Here is a 12,878-nt window from a genome sequence, read left to right as displayed (position 1 = left end):
GTGGAGGTGGCCACAACATAAGCAGTTATGGAAGAATTTGTCCCACAGAGTCCAGGAGAGTCTTGTAGAGAAATAATAAAATTACTTGATCTTTATAGCACCATTTCACGTTATAAAATTAACTTTATTAAGTTAGAATTGATGGGATTGAATTTTCATGCTCTTTCAGGAGGAAGGGCAGGATGCAAGAATGAAAAACAAATGAACAAATAAATAAATAAATAAATAAAATGTCAATCTGAAAAGCAATTGCATCTTCTTCTATAAAAATTACCTGAAAACCAACAAATATTTAGGAATTTGGCTAGATGCTAATTAAGGCAACATTCCATAGATAATTGCTCGCAAACTGATGACTGAGCGTACTATTAAATTTTATTTATGGTCAAGCCTGCCAATGTCTTGCACAGACAGAATAAGGAAGCCACTCGCTGTTCTCCGTGACTCACAGAGGGCGTTCCAGGGGCAGGCTTCCCCCCTTGATCTGAAGGCAGTGCCACGCACCTTCAGTTGCTCTGGCAGAAGAGGGGCCTCTCTCCACAGCCCCAGCCCATGCTGGAAGAGTTCCTGGACCCTGTCTGCAGATAACCCCTCACCTTCATGCCAACCAGGCAACTAAAAAGAGAAATCTAGGAGTGATTATAGGACAGTGGGAACAACCACAGGGTACCCCACCTGACACCCTCATCTGCACTGTGAGGGCAGAAGCCCTTGCATGTGCAGGTCCAAAGAACACGAGCAGTAGGGAAATGCCCTCCCCGAGTCACAGAGAACAGGAATAAATGGCAAGTAATTCCCTTTTCTCCATTGACTCCGGAGGGCATCCCAAATAAGAGCAGTGCCATCCATGGGTGGGAATCCAGGGACCAAGCTCTCATGGAGAGATTACTTTCTGCAACTCTCCTTCCAAACGTTGCATCTGCTGAGGAGTGTCAATGCTGCAATGTCTGGAGAATGTGTGAACTAACAACTAGGTTGCCACCTCACCTGTGAAAGAACTTCATCTAAAGGAGAACAGCTGAGTGGGTTGTAAATGGGATGTGATGCTCTTGGGTGGCTGCTTGCCCAGGGACTCATATGCTAGAAAGATGCAATCCCTCAGCCACTTTGAAATGGCTGACTTTAAGATGTTCTTGCCCTCTGACCTGGTCTGAAAGACACAAACAGTGACTCAGACTTATGCATGGCCACTGTCTAGATAAAAATGGAGAGCTCTCCACATATTCTGAGTGTGCTGCTTCCTCTTCTGGCTGCATAACAGGTTGGGGCAGAAGGTGGGCCCTGTGAAACACTGAGATTACCTTAAGCATGAAAGAAGAGTCAGTATGGAAGACACAATACTGATGATTAAATGACGGGGCCCCCAGCTCTGGCAGCCTCCTGGCTGAGGTGACTGCCGCCAGGAACATCATCTTCAACGTTGGGTTCCTAAATGAACGCTTAGAGGAGGTTTGAAGGGAGCATCCATTAGGGCCGTGATGACCCAATTCAAGTCCCCTGTCCACCACTGTGTGTGTGCCCGCGCGCGTGCGCACATGCAGGCTGCCACTTTTAAGAATCTATGATGGTTGGAAATCAATTCCCTCCATCCCCAAAATGTCAAGACTGTATTCAGCACCTGCCTCTTGAGCATTCTTGAGTCAAGACCCTTCATGAGTCCTACCTGTAGGAAGTCCAAAATATCCTGAATATTCTTGCCCCTCTTCAGCCTACGCAACTCTCAATTTCCATCTCAGATGTTTTATGTTTTGCCATATGTCAGTGGAGTCCCCCTTTGAGGACAAGGTTCTCCGAGTAACCCAACTCCTCTAACTCTTGCCTTTCTCCCTTGGGTTGTCAACTGGAAAATCTCTGGGTGACGGTATAACACTGGGCTTTCCTGCAACAGATCTGCACGCTTTGGCAAACTCCAGAATTGCCGCACAGGCACATTCACCAGGTCCAGGAAGAAGGGCCTCCTCGGCCAGCAGGGTACTACCAGAATATCTAATATCACAGCCCGTATCTACTTGAGGACCACTGTAGGACTGGCAGGAACACATAAAGTGGATTGGATGGCTGTGGCATCTCTGACGTGCTCCTGCCGTCCAGAGGGTGTTGTGAGAAGAACCTTGATATTTGATTGTTTTTTGCAATGGCAGAGTGATCTTCTGCTGCTGTGCCAGATCAGCATGCTACTATCCTGAACATCCTCAGATTGATGGCCCACTCCATCTCTCCTGCATGGATGTCCTGCTTAGCCTGTATGCCAGGCAGTGGTCATTCCTGTCAGGTGCTCTCGTGCCCACTCCATTATCACTCTGGCTTCCAGATGGGGCGGCACCGAGCGTGTCCTGCCTCGCCTCTTTACATGAGCCTTGTGGACACATTGTCCATCCAGACAATATGGCAATCGCAAACAAAACCCTGAAATGCCAACAGCCAGCATGATGGCTCTCAGCTCCACCAATTGGTGCTTCTCTTGGCTTCCTCTGTTGTCCCCTCTCCTTGTGCCACATTACCCTCCAGGAGGAGTGCCCAGACAAACAGGTTTGTGTCTCTGGTAATCATGATTTTGTCCAGTAGTATCAGGCTTATTTCCAGCAACAAGTGATGGGAACCACCAGTCCAAGGTGTAGCTCCTGTGTGAGCTCTATTTGCAGTGGCATCTGTGCCACTATCTCTGGGACCTCCAACGTGGCACCCATGGGCACCTGGTGCCCCCAGAGTCTTGCCACCACTCCTGCACCAGACTAGAACTGTCTCCCTCACCTGTGCAGCTCCTCTGTCTGCTTGCTGTTTCTCACCCTCACTGAGCTTTTGCTACAGACATCCTGATTGGATGGCACCAGGTCTTTGGACTGGCTGGGAAGACGACGATCGGTGCTGGCCAAGCTGTTCCTGGGTCGTGGGCTGAAGAACGTGGGGAAGGGTAGAAAATGAGTGGAGGGGTCAGCAAAAAAGAGAGAGGGAGAGAGAAGCTGATGGGGGGAGAAGAGGGAATCCAGGGCTATGGAGAGAGGGTGAAAAACTGAGTGAATGGGGCACAAAGAAAGGGGAGAGGGGTGAGAGCTGGCTGGCAGAGAGCAGGGGGAGGATTTGGGGTAAGTGGGCTTGCTCAGAGAAAGCGTTTGCCTTCTGTGAAGTGCATGTTCTTTTGGAGCAGAAAATTGAGTCTGAAGGAGTGGTTTTGTGTTTTAGGGCTTAACCCCCAATGCTGCCTTGCAGTCAGTTTCTTTAGCAAGTTACTTGTCTTTTAGCCTCACCAGTTTGTCTTCTGTGAGGGGTGTTGCCATGGCCTTCACAGCAGCTAGTTTGTGAAGATGCCCATAACACTTCCTCAAAGTTCCAAATGTGCCCACAGGCCCAAAAAGCTTGGGGACCCCTGATCCTGGTAGGGGATCAGCACCTTTTTGAGAGGCCTCAGGTGAAACCTTGACCTTTCTATCAGCTCCTCACAAGACAGCGTCATGCCCAGTATTGGGCTAGGGTCATGACAGTCACTTTTGAGTTTCTCTGCACAGCAACTCCAGTCCCCTGAGTTTTTGCTCTCTCCCTGGGGACACAATCAGTCTGAACTGGGTTGACCCCTAGGTGTTCTGTAGTCCATACCAAGGACAGGGCACCCTTGTTGACAATGAAGCTGCTTTTCCTGAGACAGTTCAACTTTGTTGAGGGAGAGTGAATTCTAATGTCCTCAAGTTATGGGTATAGGTACAATAGGGAAGCATATTCATTTTAATACTGTTATTCTCCCCCAATTCTGGAGGGCATTCCAAACACCTTGGAGAAGCCTTGATCTGGAGAACTGCGCCAGCTGCCTCTCCGAGGTTGCAAAGGAAGGAGGCTGGGAAGGCCTTGGGATATGTTGTACACTGTATCCTGAGGCCTCCCCAGAGTCCTTCACTCCGACATGCCCCACATGGGCAAAAGAGCCCATCTAGCCAAAATGCAGAGCCAGGAGCACAGAGATGGAGATCGCCCCTGGCACGCCTCCTGCTCCGCACAGGATGCCTGCAAGCCTCTGAGTTCGGAGGCTCATGGGCATCGCCACAGGATTGTGCCCTAAGGCAATGGCATTGATCAGGAAATGTGGTGAACCATTCCCTCTATTTCTGAATTTCAGAGATGAACCCATGACATCTACCACACACAAGAGGGAGCTACTGGGAAGCTTGGGGAACCACAAGGTTTGCTGGAGTACAACCATCTGTAGAAATAAACCAAGGCAGGGGAAGCCCAAAAACAGCCCAATGAAGATTGAGTAGCCCTGGAATGGTGCTGGAGAAAAAACAGGAAACTGCGTGCGATGGAGCATCCTGAGGGCTCACTGACTGGGAGAGCTTCCAGATGAAGCGTTTATTGTCCTTGTGTCACCCTTCCTTGCTCATGGACTTCTATGAGGGATCCCGACAGTGCCATCTTCCATTTGTAAGCCTCCTGTGTTTTCCTAACATTTAATCTGTTTTTTTTTCTTACCATGAAAAACCTGTCAAGGAAGGAAAGGCGGAATAGCTGCACCATGCCTTTTGTTTGTTGGTGGTTGGAGTCTCCTGTCTGGAAGCACTGAACAGGAGCACGTCACACCACAACAGTGTGTTGCAAGTCCCGCACGCGGAGACCCATTTTAAACATATGCTAACGAAAGGGATTACTCCAGGTCTTCAAGGTCAAATTATTATATTTATCAAATCTGTCTTCTACTTTTCTGGAGAGATGGCAAAGAGCTCTATTTTACAAAATGAACCATGTTGGATTTAGAAGAATGTTCCAGCTTGACTAATTTCAGTTGAAAACAAAACATTCAATACCATTATACTTCATATTCAGTACCTTACACTTTGTAAATTAAGTTGAACTAGGAGAAGAATTTGTTGGCTTTGAAAAATTGTGGTGTTTTACTTCTTTTGGATTACTTACCTTTTATGGTGGATTTCATCGTTAGCTGCCTTGGGCATTTTTAAAAAATGAAAACATCAGATATAAATGCAAGAAATTAGTAAATATAATTATAGAATATTTTGTAATGGATGATCCTAAAAGTTTTATTATGCTATCTAATATTAGAGAGAGATTTGGAATGGTAATTAATCCTTTAACTGCAGCAAAGATTTGCATTTTGAGTTACTGAGAAAAGGTGGCTGTTCCTTTACTTTCTGATAGGTGTTTACAAATATGGCATATTGCTGTTATGTCTAAAATAACGTATTTTTAAGGAATTATAACTTCATTCATTCATTCACTTATTATATTTCTATACCACCCCATAGCCGAAGCTCTCTGGGCAGTTCACAAAAATTAAAAACCATTAAAATACATTATATAAAATATAAAAACTAATCAGATAATGACATAAAACAAATAACACACACAACAACATATATCTAAAACAATTTAAAACCATCAGCCAAAGACAATCAAGAGACTCATTATACACTGCCAAATGCCTAAGAGAAGAGTGCAGTTTTAACCTGGAGCCAAAAAGATGACAATGTTGGCACCATGCGGGCCTCGTCAGGGAGATTATTCCATAAATGGGGAGCCACCAGCGAAAAGGCCCTCTCTTGTTGCCACCCCGAGCCTCCCTCGGAGGAGGCTCCCAGAGGAGGGCCTTAGATGCAGAGCGTAGTGTATGGGTCAGTTCATGCCGGGAGAGGCATTGTGTCAGGTACTGTGGTCCCGTGCTGTGTAGGGCTTTATAGGTCAAAACCTGCACTTTGAATTGGGCTCGGAAGCATATAGGCAGCCAGTGCAAGCGGGCCAGAATCGGTCTTATATGTTCAGACCTTCTGGTCCGCATTATGTCTGGCTGGTGCATTTTGCACAAGCTGCAGCTTCTAAAGCACCTTCAAAGGCAGCCCCATATACAGCGCATTGCAATAATCTAACCTGGAGGTTACCAGAGCAGAGACAACTGAAGCCAGGCTATCCCTGCCAGATAGGGGCATAGCTGGGCTACCAACCAAAGTTGGTAGAAGACACTCCATGCCACTGAGGCTACTTGAGCCTCAAGTGACAAAGATGGCTCAAGGAGGACTCCCAAGCTACAAACCTGCTTCTTCAGGGGGAGTGCAACCCCATCCAGAATAGGTTGAGCACAATCCATCTGGTCAGAAGAACCACCCACCAACAGCATCTCAGTCTTGCCTGGATTACATTTCAGTTTATTATCCCTCATCCAGTCCTTTCTTGCAGACAGGCATAGATTTATCACATCCACAGCCTCACCGGAAGAAGATGAAAAGGAGAAATAGAGCTGTGTGTCATCAGCATACTGATGACAGTGCACTCCAAAACTCCAGATGACCGCACTCAATGGTGTGGAGGTAGGCCTGACTAGGTCTTGTAAGAAGTTTGGTTCAGGCAAAGTGCCTGATGGGATTTAGAGAATGTGTATGTCTCTGACCATGAGAAAGTAATTGTAATGGGGGCATGGCTGGACAATGGAGAAGATGGCTGCAAGGTAATTCGAACTCCAGAAAGAGGTTACATAATTTATAGAAAAACATCTGGCCTAGAAACTGTTAAATTAGTAAAAGTGGTCAGTCTTAGGGTATGAGTACTCACCTCCATAGGACTAAAACTACAAGCATTACTGCTTATTTCAAACCTAAGGAGAGACAAGTATCTCGGGGGGGGGGGGGGAGAGAGGAGGAGGTGATCAACATGGCAACAGATGCTGGCGTTTCAGAAATCGTGGCTGAAACCTTAAACCAACAATTTGCAACTCAACTTGCCTCCCTTAAAACAGTCCTGATAGAAACTTGGAAGGAATTAATGTCTCCCAAAGATTGATGCACTGACCACTAAATTAGAAGGCGCAGCGGAAACTGCAGCAGCGGCTCTGGATCCGAGTCTTTTACATGACAAACAACTGAAAAAACTTGAAAGGGAGAACACAGAAATGAGGGCAGTGCTGGCAGAAACTGAAAAAAGGGTGTGAAGGATTAATATCTGTTTGCGTGGGGTGAAAGAAGGTGCTGAACAGGACAACTTATGTGAATTTATTGTCACCTGGTTTAAGATTTTAATCCTGACACTGGAGTTGTTCGAGGATGATCTCGAGCGAGCTCACAGAGCCCTCACAGCAAAACCTAAGGAGAATGCCCCTCCAAGAGACATTATAACGTGTTTCGCAAGATTTAAGAAAAAGGAGGAAGTGTGGCGCTCTCTTGCAGACCTTGACAAGATACCTTTTGACAATCAATCGGTAATGGTGCTCCAAGACTTGTCTTCAGAAACTCTGCGGAAACGTAAAGAACTTAAACCCATCACACTTCAGTTACAAGAAGCCAACAGACAGCACTGACGGGCTTTTCCGTTTCCCTGTGTTGTAAACAAAGGGTCATCCACCTATTCCGCAGAGACCTTACAAGAGGGCGTCGGTCTTCTTGCAGCACTGGGGACTGATTGCCCAGAGGAAACTCCAGCCAGAATAGAGAGAGAAGAGTGGGACAGCAAGCGCTCACCAGCCAGGGAGCAGGAGGTAACCAAGAAAGACCATAAGACTCAGGAACGAATACGCCCAAGACACAAGCCTGGAACTCAGCCACAGACAGAATGCAATCTTCGCTCTCAATCCATCCAAAAACAGAAGGAAGCGTCAGTGTCTGCTAGTTGTTAAGCAGGTGAAAAGACAGTAAAGTGATTAACTTCTCAATAACATTTTACAAGCATTCTCTCAAAGTAATAGCTTTACAACCCACACAGAATTTGAGGAGAATAAGGGGCAGGAGAGAGGGGGAGGCATCTTTAAACAATACAGATGAGTTGTAAGGCTTGAATGTTCTAGGAAAAAACCTTCCTCCTCCAGTTTAAGAGTTTTCCCTTTATATCATCATCATGTAAGCCTCTGGGAGAGAGGAGAAAGCATCGCCTGTCGACAGAACACAGGCAAAACAACCTCTCCACCAAGTGAAGATACAATTAATCAATGTTGATTGTTTTTGATCCCATAGAAATGTTTAATAATGTTAAACTTAACCCTATGGCAGACTCCCCCAGAATAACGATGGGGGAGTGTCCCAAGTTCTTTATTTGGGGCATAAGCACAATTACTGTATTTTTTAGAATTATTATTTTGTTTTTGACCATCAGAATTGCACAGTTTTGGGGTGAAGGCAGCAAAGGGTCACAAGGAGTAAATGCACTTTATTTTCTGCATGCGGTGAAGGGGCAACAGACTTATTGAAGGGGGGGGGGCCTGAGGCCAGGACTGAAACCCAGGCAAGGAGTAGAAGGCCAAAAAGTTCATTTTAGTAAGGGGATGGCTATGCCGCTGGTTCAAGTTATAACCCTCAATGTTAAAGGCATGGGGGACAAAATAAGATGAGCTAGAATTACTCGGTACTTACAGACAATGTGCCCCCAGATCGTTTTTTTGCAAGAAATTCATAAGGCAGATCCAAAAATCTCATTATTGCAAAATAAATGGTTTGGTGAACAATTTTTAGCCCCTGGCTGTGCAACAGCCAGCAGAACATAGTGGCACAGTGTTAGCTGACAGCCTGGATTCCAGACCTGACTGCATTTTAAAGGACAAAGAAGGAAGATTCATCTTTGTAGAAGGAATGAAATGAATGGTAAAAGAAATCTAACTCTGGAGGCAATTTATGAACCAAACGTGGGACCAAAAAAAGTTCATAAGTATGGTCTTGAGCAAGATGCAAAAATTCACAAATTATGAATTTATAATAGGGAGATATTTAAATTGGAATGTCAGAGGTATGTCACACAGGGACTTGATTGATCCAAAGTGGAAGAGGAAATGTCAGAATGCAAGAGAACTTAGAAAGGGGCAGGAGGAGCTGACTCTGCTATGATTGTTAAGAGATAGGGGGATTGTAGATATCTGGAGTGAATGCAACCCTAGAGATAACAGTTTCATGTTTCAATCATTGCGATTACAGACCCTAAGTCATATAGATTTTATCTTAACCCCCAAATCCTTATTAGAGACTGTTAGATCAACCCATATTGGAATCATTAAAATAACAGCCCATGCCCCAACAGCCCAGTGGCCGTAGAACAAAGCACACCATGGAGGTCCTTTAGCCCATTATTAATTGCAAATGAGACTATTCAAGAAAGAATTCGGGAGGCACTTACACAATACTTAAACGAGAATTCCACTTCAGGAATTTCAAATAGCCTCCTTTATGAAGCAATGAAACCATTATAAGAGGGGTCTCCATTCAGGAGAAGGCAAGGTTAAAAAGGCAGGTCTCAAAAAGGAATAAATATCTAGAATTATCAATAGCGGATCTATCCTCACAGTATGCACAAACAGGCTCTAGGTACCTATATAAACAAATTGAAGCTAAGAGGAAAGAGCTGGAGGTATTAGAGACAAATCAGACAACAACTGATCTCCTGTATTTAAAACAGAAATATTATGAATATGGGGGGGAATTCTCGGATGATGGCAAGAAGATTACAAAAGAAAAGGGTGAGAAATCAGACATTAAGTATCCAGGCAGCAAAAGTGGAACGTATATGTAATACTCAAAAAATCTGTAAGGAGTTTGCAGACTTTTATAAGTCATTATATGACACTTCCTCGCCTCCCTCAATTCGTGTTCAAATTTTTAAAAATTCAATTAATTTGCCATTATTAGGAGAGGAGGATAGAAGGCTGATGGACTCTCCTATTCTAAATGAAGAGGTCAGTGATGTAACCAAAAATTTAAAGGAAGCAAAATTGCCGGGCCCAGACAGACTCACTACAAATTTTTATAAAACTTACAAGGACACGCTGACACCCTCTTTAACGGCAGTATTTAATGATGTCCTAGGAGGGGCACCCCTTCCATCAACATGGAGACAGTCCTGCATAGTGGTAATTCCAAAACCATACAAGGACCCTGCTCTGATTGAATCATATAGGCCAATCTCTTTACTAAATGTAGATTATAAAATTTTCACAACAGTACTTACGAACCGGATGAAAACCTTTATAACAAATTACATACATCTGGACCAAACGGGATTTGTCCCCAAATGTCAAATATCCAACCCAATTAGGAGACTATTAAATATAATCGAATACAGCAAAACAAGAGCATCCCCATTAACCATTTTGGCATTAGACATATTCAAAGCTTTTGACCACGTAGAACTCATTCCTAACCAGTACGGTGGACAAATTTGGGTTCAGCACAAAATTTAAGCATGTTCTACATCAAATCTACTCTCACACAGAAGCAAAACTGAGAATAAATAATTATGACTCAGTTCCAATAACCATCCGACGTGGAACAAAACAAGGATGCCCATTGTCACCACTCCTATTCGCATTGGTATTAGAACCTCTAGCAGACAAAATCCGTAAAGAACTAGGTCAATATGCGGTGAGGATAAACTCACCTCCCCATACGATAAGCCTTTATGCAGACGACATGGTCGTATATACAGAACAGCCAATAGCAGCCGCAGTTAAACTTAAATTAATTCTGGCTGATTTTGCACAAGCGTGAGGCCTACACGTTAATTATTCAAAATCAGAGGCCATGTTTTTCAACACAGTACCAAAAATGCAATGCCAGTTCTCTGATCTGATGGAGATCCCGGTGGTCTATACTATGATTCGTTATCAAGTTACAAAAAATGTAAACAAACTCTACAAAGGAAACTATGGAAAGGTCTGGAAAGACATCAACAGGGACATAAGGCGATGGAGGTTAATGAAGCTTTCTATAATGGATAGGCTGACAGCAGTAAAGATGACAGTCCTCCCTCGCCTTATGTTCCTTTACTGAACCACTCCCAGTTTATATCCCTCAGAAGCATTTCAATAAATGGCAGAAAAAAATTAACTCTTTTATCTTTACCACAAAACACCCAGGGATTAGAGCAGCCCTGCTCCACCTGCAAGCACAGTAGGGGGGTTGTGGGATACCAAACTGGCAACTCTATTATGATGCTTGTCAACTTCAGCAGGCAATCCCCATAATTTTAAAAGATATGGGGAAGCAATGGGTTTCAGTGGGAAACACAGAGATAAAGGGAATATCGTTAAGTGATTGCTAAAAAATAAAACTAACCTTAGTTGCCTAGTTGAAAACAGGTTTACACAAACCACTTGCCAGAGCTGGACAAGGTGGGCAGCGAAATTGTCCCCGGGGACGTCGCCACTTCTCCCAGTGGAAAGTCACCCTAATTTCTGTAACAAGGCCAGGACACATAATTTGGCGGAATGGAAAGAAAGAGGGCTCCATCGGTTGTACCAATTTTATGAGGAGGGTCAACCATTAAAAATGGAGACTTTAAAAGAAAAGTTGGGCAATGTAACATTGCCCCAGCTTTTGAGCTGCCAACTCCGGTCCTTTTTGAGTTCCCTATGGTCAAAAATGAGGCCACTAGAAGCCTAACTATGTTTGAAAAATTTATGGTAGGGAACTCTCGATTTGGGACTCAGTGTGAGGCGGCCCATGGGACGATTCTGCCTTGGCTGACAGGACCTCGTAAGGCCTTGTAATTAGTTTGGTTCAGGCGAAGTGCCTGATGAGAGTGTATGTGTCCGACCATAAGAAGGTACTTGTAACTTGCTCATAAGCAGGAAATTCCTATCCATCCAAGTAACTCATCCTAAAGATAAGAAGGCTGCTGTGCTGATAAGACTGTTGCTGAGTACTAATTGTTTTCTGAGCAGGCGTAATGTGTTTTCTTTCTTCTCCAACTTTCAGTATGTATAAATGCATCCTGTTTTCTTTTTCTTCTCTTTTTTGGAGAGTCACAGTTTTGTCTTTCTCTCCCACGGCCATGATGTGCTTTAATACATTTCTGACTGTTCAACCTAGCCTGTCCTGGATATTTCCTTAACAACAATTTCATGTAGAGGTTGAATAACATGGGGGACAAGACCGCCCTGCAGAACCCCATACTGGAGGGTCCACGGGGCTGAGCAATATCCCCCAAGTACCACCTTCCGGTGCTGTCCATCAAAGTAGGAGTGAAACTACTGCAATGCCGTGCCTCCCACTCCCAGCTCAGACAACTGCCCCAGAAGGATACCATGGTCGATGGTATCAAAAGCTGCCAAGGGATCAAGGAGAACCAACAAGGTCACGCTCCCCCGTCTCTCTTCTGACGTAGGTCATCATACAGGACGACCAAGGCTGTTTCCGTGCCAAAACGCGGCCTGAACCCCGACTGGAATGGATCTAGATAATCAGTCCCATCCAAGAGTGTTCGGAGCTGGTTGGCAACCACCCACTCAAGAACTTTGCCCAGGAAAGGAATTTGCCACTGGCTCAAAAGCCAGATTCCAGCTGGACATCAGGAAAAGCTTCCTGACTGTTAGAGCAATAGAACAATGGACAATAGAACAATTACCTAGGGAGGTAAAGAGCTCTCCCACACTGGAGGCATTCAAGACGAGGCTGGACAGCCACCTCTCAGGGATGCTTTGATGCTTGGATACCTGCAATGAGCAGGGGGGTGGACTCAATGGTCTTACAGACCCCTTTCAACCCTACTATTTTACAATTCTATGATTCTAATCTGCTCTAGAATTTTCCCAGGGATTTATGTCAGACTGCCAGACGAATCTGATCTCATTTTTTGATCAAGTAACCTTCCTTGTGGACTGTGGGAACGTTGTGGACGTCACAAACCTCGAATTCAGCAAAGCTTTCGACAAAGAGCCCCATGATATCCTGATGAGCAAACTAGCTCAAATTGGGCTAGAAGAAACAACTGGATCGACAGTTGGTTACAGGATCGGACTTAAACAGTGCTTATCAATGGGATCTTCTCAAACGGGGGAGAGGTAATGAGCGGGGTACCGCAGGGCTCAGTCCTGGGCCCAGTGCTCTTCAACATTTTTATTAATGACTTGGAGGAGGAGGTGCAGGGAATGCTGGTAAAATTTGCAGATGACACAAAACTGGGCAGGATAG

At 44.8% G+C, this 12,878-nt stretch overlaps 1 protein-coding gene across 3 annotated transcripts in view; it reads right to left on the bottom strand.

Annotated features, from left to right (window-relative positions):
• The window catches only part of IQGAP1 (IQ motif containing GTPase activating protein 1), a 190,814-nt gene that overhangs the window by 43,866 nt on the left and 134,070 nt on the right, over positions 1 to 12,878 (bottom strand). The gene's annotated exons all lie outside the window — the stretch shown is intronic.

Source organism: Heloderma suspectum, chromosome 11, assembly GCF_057233095.1.
Source record: "Heloderma suspectum isolate Gila_16-S chromosome 11, 16-S_ref, whole genome shotgun sequence".
In the NCBI taxonomy this organism is placed as follows: Eukaryota; Metazoa; Chordata; class Lepidosauria; order Squamata; family Helodermatidae; genus Heloderma; species Heloderma suspectum.
The sequence above is the reverse complement of the archived record's forward strand: the minus strand, read 5'-3'. Positions and strand labels throughout refer to the sequence as shown.